Here is a 15,406-nt window from a genome sequence, read left to right as displayed (position 1 = left end):
CCATCACTTCATGGCAAATAGATGGGGAAACAGTGGAAACAGTGTCAGACTTTCTTTTTCTGGGCTCCAAAATCACTGCAGATGGTGACTGCAGCCATGAAATTAAAAGACACTTACTCCTTGGAAGGAAAGTTATGACCAACCTAGATAGCATATTCAAAAGCAGAGACATTACTTTGCCAACAAAGGTTCGTCTAGTCAAGGCTATGGTTTTTCCTGTGGTCATGTATGGATGTGAGAGTTGGACTGTGAAGAAGGCTGAGCGCCAAAGAATTGATGCTTTTGAACTGTGGTGTTGGAGAAGACTCTTAAGAGTCCCTTGGACTGCAAGGAGATCCAACCGGTCCATTCTGAAGGAGATCAGCCCTGGGATTTCTTTGGACGGAATGATGCTAAAGCTGAAACTCCAGTACTTTGGCCACCTCATGCCAAGAGTTGACTCATTGGAAAAGACTCTGATGCTGGGAGGGATTGGGGGCAGGAGGAGAAGGGGACGACAGAGGATGAGATGGCTGGATGGCATCACTGACTCGATGGACATGAGTCTGAGTGAACTCCGGGAGTTGGTGATGGACAGGGAGGCCTGGCGTGCTTCGGTTCATGGGGTTGCAAAGAGTCGGACACTACTGAGCAACTGATCTGATCTGATTTGATAGTAGGGGTTCCCTGATAGCTCAGACAGTAAAGAGTCTGCCTGCAGTGCTGGAGACCCAGGTTGATCCCTGGCTCGGGAAGATGCCCTGGAGAAGGAAATGGCAACCCACTCCAGTATTCTTGCCTGGAAAATCCTATGGATGGAGGAAACTGACAGGCTACTTTCCATGGGGTCGCAAAGAGTTGGACACGACTGAGCGACTTCACTTTGCTTTAACCCTATCACAGATCCAATACTTTGGCCACTGGAAAAGACCCTGATGGTGGGAAAGACTGAAAGTAGGAAGAGAAGGGGATGACAGAGGGTGAGATGGTTGGATGACATCACTGACTCAATGGACATGAGTTTGAGCAAACTCCAGGAGATGGTGAAGGACAGGGAAGCCTGGTGTGCTGCAGTCTATGAGATAGCAATGAGTTGGACACAGCTGAGCGACTGAACAACAACCTGTCCATTTTACAGGTTGAAAAAGAGAGTCCTCAGAAAGAGGAAGGACTTCCTATGATCACAACCCACTGGTGGGCTGAAGGTCTTTTCTCCAGGAGGGGAGGGGTGAAGGAGCAGAAAGCTTGGGCTTTGATCTCTGGGAGGTGGAAGACCTGGAGGGCTGTGGGCAGAGGAGGGGCGCGGCCTCACTCAGGTGCTCATGGGCGCCCTCTAGCAGGCGCGGGGAAAATGCATTGAAAAGGGAGCGCAACGGCCGAGGGGAGACCAGTCCCAGCTTTGTCTCTCATTTGCTCTGTATCCCCAGGCGAGTGAAATCCCTCTCTGGGCTCAGTTTTTATCTGCTAACGATGGACCATAACAACTCCTCCTTCCTGGGGCTGCGGCAGGGACTCAGATAACGCGCAGAAGGTGCCTGTTGCCCCAGATTCTGGCTGGGTGTGCTGCCGCTGAGTTATTTTAGGGTGTCAAGGTTAGGCTCACATACCCTCCCGAAGGTGGGAGGATGAGGTCAGCGGCACCCCCAGCTCAGGCCCCGATGAAGTCACCAAGAGAGACGGGTGGGTGTAAGGACAGCGGCGGAAATAGATTCCCCACCTGCGCCCTGTGTCTGCTGGAGAGGTGAGGATGAGCAAACCAAGGGGAACATCACACTCCACAGGCTGTGAGATGCAACCCTCAGCACACTTCACTGCCCAGGAGACCCCTCCTGCAGGAAGCCTTCCCAGTTGTCCTGATTCTCAGGGGTCTTGCAGGGAGCTGTTAGGGGGAGGATCTTAGAGAAACAGTAGGGACCCAGAGGCTGGTCAGATGGGGGAAAGGATAGTCAGAGGACCACGAGAAGTGTCCAGAATGTGCGGGAAAGCAGGATCGGAAGTTAGGTTTGAGTTAGAATCCTAGTTCAGACTCATTCGCTTTCAAACTCTAGACCAGTCCTTTCTGGACTCTTGCTTTCTCAGCCACAAAGTGGAGAGAAAAGTCTCCTCAAGGAGCTTAACAAATATTTAGTGAGTGCCTACTGTGTACTAAGCCCTGTTTGGGGCACCAGGAACACAGCAGTGAACAAGATAGACCCAGCTCTGCCTTCCCAGGGCTCTCAGGCTGGCAGACAGACATGTCACTGGGCTGCTAAGATACAGGGGGACTATGGTTGTGGTGGGGGGCACCTAGGGTTCTGTGAAGCCCAGAGGAGGACCAGATTCAGCTTGGGAGGGAGATCAGGGGGGAAAGCTCCTTCTGAGACAACCTCTGGGGAGTGAACAGATCTCCAGGCCAAGGGGTGCAGAAGAGGGTATCTGGCAGCAGGCTCAGCATGGGCAAAGGCCTGGAGAAGAGAGAGAAGTTCTGCATGATGTGGTGATGTGAACGCACCTGGAAGAGAAGTGGATGAAGTTGTGCCTGGTCACGGACAGATTATATATATATATATATATATATATATATATATATATATATTTGGACTGTACTGGGTCTTCATTGGGGCACATCCTATGGCATGTGGGATCTTAGTTCCTTAGACCAGGAATCAAACCCACATCCTCTGGCTTGGAAGGTGGATTCTTGTCCTCTGGATCACCAGGGAAGTCCTCACAGGGCAGATTAAACACGAAGATCATCCTCAAGTCCCCAGCTCACAGCAGCAGCCCTGGTTTCTAGGCTGTGAGCTTTCCAAGGGCAGGGACTGTCCCCAGCTCTGTCCCCAGAGACTATTTCCAGCCAATACCAGGCCTAGCACACTAAGTGCTCATTGTACAGATGACAAAATTGAGGCTCAGAGAGTACAAATGATTTGTCTGGAGTCATACAGCAAGTAGCTGGCAGAGCAGGGATTTGAACCCATCTAATGACGGTTTCCCCTCAGCTGCCCCTAAGCGTGGCCCAGAGGAGCTACCCCTCACCCAAGGTCAGGGGCGGCGGCTGAGAGGAGCTACCCCACGTCCAAGGAGGGGTGGCTGCACGGGTGCAGGAGGGCCGAGAGGAGCTATTCCACTTTCAAGGTCAGGAGGGGCAGCAGTGAGGAGATACCCCTCGTCCAAGGTAAGAGAAACCCAAGTAAGACGGTAGGTGTTGCGAGAGGCATCAGAGGGCAGACACACAAACCATAATCACAGAAAACTAGTCAATCTAATCACACGGACCACAGCCTTGTCTAACTCAATGAAACTAAGCCATGCCCTGTGGGGCCACCCAAGATGGGCGGGTCATGGTGGAGAGGTCTGACAGAATGTGGTCCACTGGAGAAGGGAATGGCAAACCACTTCAGTATTCTTGCCTTGAGAAGCCCATGAACAGTATGAAAAGGCAAAATGATAGGATACTGAAAGAGGAACTCCCCAGGTCGGTAGGTGCCCAATATGCTACTGGAGATCAGTGGAGAAATCTCCAAAAAGAATGAAGGGATGGAGCCAAAACAAAAACAATACCCAGTTGTGGATGTGACTGGTGATAGAAGCAAGGTCCAATGCTGTAAAGAGCAATATTGCATAGGAACCTGGAAAGTCAGGTCCATGAATCAAGGCAAATTGGAAGTGGTCAAACAGGAGATGGCAAGAGTGAACATCAACATTCTAGGAATCAGCTAACTGAAATGGACTGGAATAGGTGAACTTAACTCAGATGACCCTTATATCTACTACTGTGGGCAGGAATCCCTTAGAAGAAATGGAGTAACCATCATGGTCAACAAAAGAGTCCAAAATGCAGTACTTGGATGCAATCTCAAAAATGACAGAATGATCTCTGTTCGTTTCCAAGGCAAACCATTCAATATCACAGTAATCCAAGTCTATGCCCTAACTGGTAATGCTGAAGAAGCTGAAGTTGAATGGTTCTATGAAGACCTCCAAGACCTTTTAGAACTACACCCCAAAAAGATGACCTTTTCATTATAGGGGACTGGAATGCAAAAGTAGGAAGTCAAGAAACACCTGGGGTAATAGGCAAATTTGGCCTTGGAATACGGAATGAAGCAGGGCAAAGGCTAATAGAGTTTTGCCAAGAGAACGCACTGGTCATAGCAAACACCCTCTTCCAACAACACAAGAGAAGACTCTACACATGGACATCACCAGATGGTCCACACTGAAATTAGATTGATTATATTCTTTGCAGCCAAAGATGGAGAAGCTCCATACAGTCAGCAAAAACAATACTGGGAGCTGACTGTGGCTCAGATCATGAACTCCTTATTGCCAAAATCAGACTTAAATTGAAGAAAATAGGGAAAACCACTAGACCATTCAGGTATGACCTAAATCAAATTCCTTATGATTATACAGTGGAAGTGAGAAATAGATTTAAGGGACTAGATCTGTTAGAGTGCCTGATGAATTATGGACGGAGGTTCGTGACATTGTACAGGAGACAGGTATCAAGACCATCCCCATGGAAAAGAAATGCAAAAAAGCAAAATGGCTGCCTGGGGAGGCCTTACAAATAGCTGTGAAAAGAAGAGAAGCAAAAAGCAAAGGAGAAAAGGAAAGATATAAGCATCTGAATGCAGAATTCCAAAGAATAGCAAGGAGAGATAAGAAAGCTTTCCTCAGCAATCAATGCAAAGAAATAGAGGAAAACAGAATGGGAAAGACTAGAGATCTCTTCAAGAAAATTAGAGACACCAAGGGAACATTTCATGCAAAGATGGGCTCGATAAAGGACAGAAATGGTATGGACCTAACAGAAGCAGAAAATATTAAGAAGAGGTGGCAAGAATACACAGAACTGTACAAAAAAGATCTTCATGACCAAGATAACCTCGATGGTGTGATCACTCACCTAGAGCCAGACATCCTGGAATGTGAAGTCAAGTGGGCCTTAGAAAGCATCACTACGAACAAAGCTAGTGGAGGTGATGGAACTCCAGTTGAGCTATTTCAAATCTCAAAAGATGATGCTGTGAAAGTGCTGCACTCAATATGCCAGCAAATTTGGAAAACTCAGCAGTGGCCACAGGACTGGAAAAGGTCAGTTTTCATTCCAATCCCAAAGAAAGGCAATGCCAAAGAATGCTCACACTACCGCACAATTGCACTCATCTCACACGCTAGTAAAGTAATGCTCAAAATTCTCCAAGCCAGGCTTCAGCAATACGTGAACCATGAACTTCCAGATGTTCAAGCTGGTTTTAGAAAAGGCAGAGGAACCAGAGTTCATTGCCAACATCCGCTGGATCATGGAAAAAGCAAGAGAGTTCCAGAAAAACATCTATTTCTGCTTTATTGACTATGCCAAAGCCTTTGACTGTGTGGATCACAATCAACTGTGGAAAATTCTGAAAGAGATGGGAATACCAGACCACCTGATCTGCCTCTTGAGAAATCTGTATGCAGGTCAGGAAGCAACAGTTAGAACTGGACATGGAACAACAGACTGGTTCCAAATAGGAAAAGGAGCACGTCAAGGCTGTATATATTGTCACCCTGCTTATTTAACTTCTATGCAGAGTACATCATGAGAAATGCTGGGCTGGAAGAAGCACAAGCTGGAATCAAGAATGCCGGGAGAAATATCAATAACCTCAGATATGCACATGACACCACCCTTATGGCAGAAAGTGAAGAGGAACTCAAAAGCCTCTTGATGAAAGTGAAAGTGGAGAGTGAAAAAGTTGGCTTAAAGCTCAACATTCAGAAAACAAAGATCATGGCATCCAGTCCCATCACTTCATGGCAAACAGATGGGGAAACAGTGGAAACAGTGTCAGACTTTATCTTTTTGGACCCCAAAATCACTGCAGATAGTGATTGCAGCCATGAAATTAAAAGACGCTTACTTCTTGGAAGCAAAGTTATGACCAACCTAGATAGCATATTCAAAAGCAGAGACATTACTTTGCCAACAAAGGTTCATCTAGTCAAGGCTATAATTTTCCAGTGGTCATGTATGGATGTGAGAGTTGGACTGTGAAGAAAGCTGAGCGCCAAAGAATTGATGCTTTTGAACTGTGGTGTTGAAGAAGACTCTTAAGAGTCCCTTGGACTGCAAGGAGATCCAACCAGTCCATTCTGAAGGAGATCAGTCCCGGGTGTTCTTTGGAAGGACTGATACTAAAGCTGAAACTCCAATACTTTGGCCACCACATGCGAAGATTTGACTCATTGGAAAAGAGTCTGATGCTGGGAGGGATTGGGGGAGGAGAAGGGGATGACAGAGGATGAGATAGCTGGATGGCATCACCGACTCGATGGATGTGAGTCTGAGTGAACTCCGGGATTTGGTGATGGACAGGGAGGCCTGGCGTGCTGTGTTTCATGGGGTCGCAAAGAGTCGGACACGACTGAGCGACTGAACTGAACTGAACTGAATGACGGTTTGTTCAGTGAAGAATTGGTAATGAGTTCATGGTGATTATGGGCTGTACTTGATGTCCATTTAGAGCCCCTAAATGATTATGGGCTCTACTTTACTTGGAACTCCTTTGAGGCTCCCTTTTGTGTTAGAGAGTATGATAGGCAGTATATTGTCACTCTGCTTATTTAACTTATATGCAGAGTACATCATGCAAAATGCTGGACTGGATGAAGCACAAACTGGAATCAAGATTGCCAGGAGAAATATCAATAACCTCAGATATGCAGATGACACCACCCTTATGGCAGAAAGTGATGAGGAACTATAAAGCTACTGGATGAAGGTGAAATACAAGCATGAAAAAGCTAGCTTAAAACTCAGCATTCAAAAACCAAAGATCATGGCATCCAACCCCATCACTTCATGGCAAATAGATGGGGAAACAATGGAAACAGTGACAGACTGTATTTTCTTGGGCTCCAAAATCACTGCAGATGGTGACTGCAGCCATGAAATTAAAAGACACTTGCTCCTTGGAAGAAAAGCTATGACCAACCTAGACATCATTTTAAAAAGCAGAGACATTACTTTGCTGACAAAGGTCTATATAGTCAAAGCTATGGTTTTTCCAGTAGTCATGTATGGATGGGAGAGTTGAACTCTAAAGAAGGCTGAACACCGAAGCTTTGATGCTTTTGAACTGTGGTGTTGGAGAAGACTCTTGAGAGTCCCATGGACTGCAAGGAGATAAACCAGTCAATCCTAAAGCAAATCCATCCTGAATATTCATTGAAAGGTCTGATGCTGAAGCTCAAATGCTTTGGTCACCTAATGTGAAGATTAAATCTCAGGTCAAGATTTCTTTCTTTTTTTTTTTTTCTGTCTCTATAGTTATGCCTATTCTGGGCATTTCATACAAATAGAATTACACAATATGTGCTCATTGTAACTGACTTCTTTATTATGTTTTTAAGTTATGTTCTCGTAGCATATATTTGTATCTCATTCCTCTTTATTGCCAAGTGATATCACTTTGTATGGATATACCTACACACTTTTATTTATCCACACATTGGATATTCTTTGACTATTATGAATAAACCTGCCATGAGCATCTGTATGTCACTTTTTAATTATATCATATGCCAAACATAAGTTTTAATTTTGAAGAAGTTCAATTTTTCCAGTTTTTCTATTTTTTTGCCTATAGTTTTGTGTTGTATCTAAGAAACCATTGTCTTACTCAAGATCTTAAAATTTTACTCTTCTGTTTTCTTTTGTTTTCATTCTGTTTCTGGAGTTTTATAGCTTTAGGTCATACATTTATGTTTCAGTTCCAGTTTGAGTTAATTTTTACATATACCTTTGAGCATATAAATTTATTTTACATATAAATTTCAGCATATAATTTTTACATATAATAATAAGGCTGAGGTCCAACTTCAGCCTTTGGCAGGGGCATATCCAGTTGTTACACATTAGTTGTTGAATCTCAGGTCAAGATTTCTATGGTTCCTGTGGATCCTTTAACTCAACCATTGTGAGTGAATTGCTGTTTTCACACCTTTAAGCCTTTTTCCTGGGATGGCCCCTCTTCCTGGAACACTCTCCTTTTCTGCTTCTATTTTATCTTCAAAAACTCCTATTCAACCATCAACACCCTAGCTCCCATGCCCCTGCTTCCATGCAGCCCACTAGGACCTTCACAGGCAAACTCTTTCTCCCTTCTACTGCCTGAGCTCTGGAGCCTCCCTCTGCAGGAAGAGTCTGAGTAGAGCTCTGTTTTCCCCCAGAGTGGGGAATCTTTGAAGCCTATGTCTGGAGAATGAAGCCACTCTGGCTCTGTGATCTCCTAGTACAAGGCTGGGCACATAAAGAGAAAGGGAGTTTACATTGTAAAAATGAAATGAATAAAGACAGTTTTAAGGTTTTCTTTTCTGGAGGTCTATAGTGCTATGAACTTTTCCCCTGCTTCACAGCTCCTGCCCTCTACCCTATACATACATCCTATGAGGTGCCAAGAAGATGTCCTTGGCTGGATCTACAGGTTCTAGATGCTAGAAAGTCCAGGGGCTTCAGGCATAGTTGGAGCGAGAGCCTCAGAACTCAGTCTCCTTCTCTGCCTTGGTTCTGCTGTCCTCCATTGTCTTCTGTGTCCAGCAGACTGACCTCTCAGCTGATCTTTAGCAGCTCCCAGCTCTTGTTTCCCCAGTTTAGAGATTCCTGTCTTATAAATCACGTCCCAGGGCGGGTTCCCCTTGACTGATACTGAGCTGTGTGCTACAGCAGATGCCCTTGGAGCCCTGTGTCTCTGCGGCACTGGCAAATACTTATAAGGCTCATCTTGAAGTTTTCACTCTGCCCAGAGCCAACATTCCTGGGAGCAGCCTCAGGCAATGCTGGTTTAGGGCTGGAGGATGACTATCCCAGCTCCTTCGCTGTTGGGGTGGAACAACTCTGTGGGGTAGTCTACACTGTCTTCCAGAAGCTCAGCACGACTGAACCTCAAGTGGGTCATGACAAATCATATATCAACTGACCTCTCTATCTAATTTTCTACTCTCCTACTAGTGCTGAGCAGACACCAAGACAAGGCTGCGGGTAGTTTATCTGGGAGATGGTGGTGTTTTAAAAATATGCCCACAAGGACTTCCCTGGTGATCCAGTGGCTAAGACTCCACACTCCCAATGCAGGGGGCCCAGGGTCTATCCCTGGTGGGAGAACTAGATCCTGCAAGCCACGTCTAAGAGTTCGCATGGCGCAACTAAAGATCCCACATGCTGCAACTAAGACCCGGTGCGGCCAAATAAATAAATAAAAATATTAAAATACACAGTTACTTTTAAAATAAATTAAAAATGCCCCCGAATTCTTTAACACACCTCCCTTCAGAAAGGGAAGCCTAATTCCCCTCCTCTTGAGTGTAGGCTGCATTGAGTGACTCACTTCTAGAACATGGCAGAAGTGACAGTGTGACTTCTGAGATGAGGTCATACACACAGAAAGCCAGGGCTTTCTCTTGGCTCTCTCTTGCTCTCTTTCTGCTCATCCATTCTGGGGAAAGCCAGCTGCCATGTTGAAAGGACACTCAAGCAGCGCGTGATGATGGGCGAGTGGCAAAGAATTGAGGCCCTCCTGCCAACAGCCAAGTGCAGAAGTCAGCTTGGAGGCAGGGCACGGACACAGGGACATACACACCAGCTATGTGACACTCCCTCATGTGTGCACACAGGCCACTTCCAGCCTCATATCCAGCCCTTTCCAGAGACATGTCAGGACATGGACTGGTCAGATCAGGGGATGTGGGGAGGCCCGGAGGTCCCAGAGGAGCAGCTGACATTGAAAGCTGAGGCTGTGCCAGGACAGGAGAGAGATCATCTGATGAATTTCAGAGTCACACCTACCTCTCCACCCCAACCACACCAGTGCTCTGCTAAAACCACCCACGGCCCCCTGCTCTTTGCCTTTCTTTTTCTCTTTTGGCGTAATTTAGATTTACGGGAAAGTTGTAGTGATAGTACAGTTTCTGCTCTTCACTCAGCTTTCCCTAATGTTAAAACCTTAACATCTGTCCTAATGAACAAAGCAGCCTGGGCACGCTAAGATGCACAGATGCTCCTGATGTCCTTTGGATGTCTCCCTTTATTCCATGAGTGCCCTTTTTTCTGTTTCAGGTTCCAATCCAGGATACCACATTGCACTGAATGTTCACTCCCTTTTAGAATTGCACGATGCAGTTTTTTTTGTTTAAGATATATTTATTTATTTATATTTTTGGCTGTGCTAGGTCTTCCTTATTGCCCACGGGCTTTCTCTAGTTGCAGAGATTGGGGACTATTTTCCGAGCAATGTGCAGGCTTCTCGTTGCAGTGGCTTCTCTTATTGTGGCACGGTATTAGTTGCACCAGCAAGTGGGATCTTCCCGGACCAGGGATTGAACCCGTGTCACCTACACTGGCAGGTGAATTCTTAAGCACTAGACCACCAGTGAAGCCTACAATTGCAGTTTTGAAATGATTTGCATTATCGCTGTTTCAAGCCCCTCTGGGAAGTCAGCTTTGTGAAGGCGGTGGATAAAAGAAACCGAGGTTGATGGGACTTCCCCAGGGGTCCAGTGGTTAAGACTCCACACTGCCAATGTAGGAAACACGGGTTCCATCCCTAGTCAGAGAAGTTCTCCATGGCCACCCTCCCCCTCCCCCCGCCACTGGAAAAAAAGGAAAAGAAAGAAACTGAAGCTGGTCGACAGATAGACAGTCACTCCAGTCTGAGCCAGAAACAGCTGGGTCTGTGTGATGATTCAGGAGCTACACCTGCTCCCTTGCGGAGCTATCTCACCCGCTGAGAAGGGTGCGAGGAGGGTTCTGAAGGTGGAGAGAACCGCATGAGCACTGGCGTAGCAGTGTGTCCTCGACAAACCAGGAAAACACTATCAGGCGGCAGGGTGATGCGGTTGCGGGTGGGGGGAGGGGAGGCGATGCGCCGGGCACTCCGGGATAAGGTCTGTAGGACCCTGTTAGATCCGCCGCAGGTGATGGACTGAACGAGGGCGGGGGATCTTGGGAGTTTCTTATCTTCTTGCTGATCAGGGCCAGTCTAGATCTGTGGGAGGAGGGGGTAAGGGGAGGGCGGGGAGGCAGATTCTTTGGATGTGGGGTTGACACAGCCCCGGGAGGGAAGTAGGTGGCCTGCGACAATCCGGAAGAGGTAAATCCTGGGGAGACTGTGGAATCTGGGATCCCTAGAGTCTGGGACCAGGAGTGCTGGGGGGCGGGGAGCGGAAATCACAGAGGAAACAGGCTGAGCCCTAAACTCCACTCTTTACCCACCTCTCTCTGCCTTTACCATATCCTCACCTCCAGTCATGTCCTCAAATATCTGGATTCCAAATCTTGCCAATGACCTCCCAACTGTCCCTCACCCCAACTATCTCTCCCAGGAGAGACAGCTCAGACTGGTCTCCGCACCCTGGTGCTGCCTGCCGGCTACCCTCCTCAAGATCTCCAACAGCTTCTCCTCCTCCTCTCTGGGGTGCAATGGGGGCAGGGCATCCCAGGGCTGCACCCTCCTTCCCTACAGCCCCCTCCTCCCTGGCGTCCCAACTCCAGCCTTGCACATTGCTGTCTACCCACACTGGCCAGTGGAGAGATATTTCAATATTCTCATCTCATCCAAGCTCTGACATCTTCTGAGGCTCCCCATTGCCCTCAGGATGAATTCTGGATTCTTCTTATTATTTTTTATCATTTGGCCACCCGCGTGGCATGTGGGATCTTAGTTTCCGGACCAGGGATCGAACATGTGCTCTCTGCCTTGGCAGCGAGGAGTCTTAACTACTGGACTGCCAGGGAAGACCTGAATTCTGGATTTTTATATCCAACGTTTGATGTCCTGAAGGTCTCTGTGGTCCCATCAGGACACACGCTTTTCCCTGTCAGCCCCTAGACCTTCCCAACCCCCTTGCCCTTGTTCACGCCTGGGGAGGTTTCCATCATCAGCACTTCAGCCCTTTCTACTGTCCTTATTCCTCCAGAGCCTGGGAGTTCCTGGGGGCAGATGATAATAACCCATCCTCACACTGGGTTGAGCACGTCCCTACATCCTCTCAGGAGTCTTTGCAACTGTCCCGCAAGGTGGGTATCATGAGTCTGATTCACAGATGAAGACACAGTGGCTCAGGGACTTCCATGGTGGTCCAGTGGTTAAGAATCTGCCTTGCAACGCGGGGGATGTTGGAGAACTAAGATCCTCTGTGCAGAGGAACTAAGCCTGCGCACCACAATTACTAAGCCCTCAGGCCACAACTAGAGTCCTGTTCCGCAACAAAAGATCCTGCATGGGGCAATGAAGATCGCTCAGGCTGGGACTAAGAACCCAAGCAGCCAAATAAATGAATGAATAGTAAAACAAAAACAAAAACGGGGGTGGTGGGAAGAAAGTAAAAGAAACAGGCTCAGAGTGAACCCATGAGATGCCCAAAATCAGTAAGCCAAGAATAAAAGAGACCCTCCTTCCAGTTTCTTCCCTGTGACTGACTTCTGCTCTTTCTTTAAGTTTCAGCTCAGCGGTCACCTCCCCCTGGAAGCCACCCTGGTTGCCAGATGGGGTCAGGTACCTCCTCTAGGCCCCCAAAGCTGCCTGTGCTTTCCCCATCACAGCTCTGACATGATGGCCCGGTGCTGTGAATCTGTGCACCCATCTTCCAGATGGAGCAATTGAGACTCTGGTAAGAAGTGAAGCTTCCTCCAGCCGGGAGTAACGGAGGGAGGGTGGGGCTCACTACCCTCAGAAGCAGCAGCAGATCCGGCCCTCCCCTCCCCCACTACACGCGAACCCACAGACCCACACCTGACCGTTTATCTCCGCAGACGCCCGCCTCCCACACGCAGGCGGCCGACTGGCGTCTGCGCGGCGGACGCTTGTAAACACATTCTAGCGCTGGGACTGACTCGCTCCTGCGCTCCTTCACTGCCACGGGGAGGGAGATGTGGGGAATGCGGAGGGCGGGGAGGGGGGCTCGGGCGGGGTGGGCAGACGCAGGCAGAGGGCTGAAATATTGGCTCTTAGGACCTTGCGGTCCCACTTTCCTTCTGCTTCCCTGATTGGGCGGGGAGGCGGGGGGATGGGGTCGACGGGCCCTGAGCCCCCACTCCCTGCTGAGCCCGTGACCCTGGGATGAAGACAGCTCTCCACGCTCAGTGCCCTTGGAAAAGTTCCACAGGATTTCCTGGCCTGGCCAGGAGGCTCAAGTAAGGTCCGCCCCTCCTCCCGTCCTCCATCTGTGTCCAACCACCCACTCCCTTTCCTAAGTGGCCTTGGGAGGGGTCTTGCGGGACAGATTGATGGGCTGGGGACAGATGGATCGCGGCACGTGGGAGTTACGCCTGGACTTGGAGCGCGGGAGGGTGGCGCGCTGGTCACCGCCACCATCGGCGGTGGAGCGCTCCGGCTGCGAGGTAGCCGCCAGGAGGAGGAGAAGGGGCTCCCGAAGGTTCCTGGAGAACAGGCTTTCCTACCTCCCATCCTTCCATCACCCCCGCGGCCGCCACTACTGTGGTCCCATTGCGCAGGCGCGAGGAAGAGACCCCCCCCCCCCCAGAGAAGGGGGTCGGCCGTCGCGAGACACACAGCACCGCCTAGTGCGAGGTCTGACCTCGGGGTGCAGATGACGCTGGGTGGGTCTAGGATCTGGGGTGACTTAGACTTGGGGACCCTGTGTCGTGCATTGCATATCCCGCCCACCAGGGCGACCATTCCCAGGAAAGCCAGGGCTCAGCCGGCCCTGGCTGTGGGCAGAGCACGCCCCCTGCTGGGCACGGCCGGAATCCGCGCAGCTACGAACATTGGTACCCTGGATGGAATCCCCCACTCAAAATTGAACACCCACCCAGCTCCCCGCTCCCCGGCTGAAACTGACCCCTGATACAGAGCTCCCGACGCTGCACTGAGCCCCAACTCTGAGCTAAGCTCTAGACCTCAAGTCACTGGTTTCAGGCTTAGCCTCCAACCCCGGATAGAGTCCCTCGTCTGTTCAGACCCTCACTCCCTAGCGAGACCCCTAAGGATGTCCGACCACCTAGAGGAGCTATATCCATTGCTCCCGCCTCACTAATCCCACCTCTGCCATGACCTGGCTGAGTGCCCTGAGACAAGTTACTTGTTTCCTCTGAGCCTCAGTTTCATCATCTGTGAAATGAGACACCTGTAGGGTGTCACAGCATTGTAGGGTTGCCTTGAGAATTTGGTGAGTTAATGTATGTAAAGTGCTTAGGGACTGGAACGTAGTAGGTACTCAGTAAATATTAACCATAGTAGTAATAGTGTCAGTCGCTCAGTCGTATCCGACTCTTTGCGACTCCATGGACTGTAGCCCACTAGACTCCTCTGTCTATGGAATTCTCCAGGCAAGAATACTGGAGTGGGTAGACATTCCCTTCTCCAGAAGATCTTCCTGATCCAGGGATCAAACTCAGGTATCCTGCGTGGCAGGCAGATTCTCCATGGTCTGAGCCACCATGGAAGTCATCAACTATAGTATTATTATTATTGCCAGATATACTGCTGGGCACTTTAAAAGAAAAATAATTTTGTCGAGACATAATTTATATACCACACAATTCACCCACTTACAGCATACAATTCAGTGGTTTGGTATGTTACAATATTAATTTTCTAAAATTATGGCAAATATATAATAAAAATTACCAATGTAAGTCTTTTTAAATGCACAGTTCCGTGGCATGAAGTACCTTCACAATGTCGTGAATCCCCACCATCATCTCCAGAACTTTTCCATCAACCCTGACACAAACTCTGTCCTCATGAAACACTAAGTCCCCATTCCTGTCCCCCCAGCCTCTGGCCACCTCTATTCTACTTTCTGTCTGTGGATTCTCTGATTCGAGGTCCCTCATATAAGTGGATCACACAATATTTATCATCTATTTTTTTTCTTATATTTTGACTGCACCTCATGGCATGCAGATCTTCCCTGACCAGGGATCGAACCTGTGCCCCATGTAGTGAAAGTGAGGAGTCTTAACCACTAGACCACCAAGGAAGTACCGAATGTTGATCATCTTATGATTGGCATCTTAAACCTATTTTTTTTTATTTGTCTGAAATCTTTGTTATGGTAATATTTTTAATATTTCCAAACAAGAAAGAAATACAACATGTGTTCAGTAGCAGATGTCCTTAAACCTATTTTTAAGGTTCAGAAGGCAATGGCACCCCATTCCAGTACTGTTGCCTGGAACATCCCATGGACGGAGGAGCCTAGTAGGCTGCAGTCCATGGGGTCGCTAAGAGTCGGACACGACTGAGCGACTTCACTGTCACTTTTCACTTTCATGCGCTGGAGAAGAAAATGGCAACCCACTCCAGTGTTCTTGCCTGGAGAATCCCAGGGATGGGGGAGCCTGGTGGGCTGCCGTCTCTGGGGTTGCACAGAGTCAGACACGACTGAAGTGACTTAGCAGCAGCAGCATGTTAGCATGAATAACTTCCTTCCTTTT

This window comes from Bos grunniens, chromosome 7 (genome assembly GCF_055505025.1).
Source record: "Bos grunniens cultivar Pamir isolate PY7600 chromosome 7, Bosgru_T2T1.0, whole genome shotgun sequence".
NCBI classification, from domain to species: domain Eukaryota; kingdom Metazoa; phylum Chordata; class Mammalia; order Artiodactyla; family Bovidae; genus Bos; species Bos grunniens.
The sequence above is the reverse complement of the archived record's forward strand: the minus strand, read 5'-3'. Positions refer to the sequence as shown.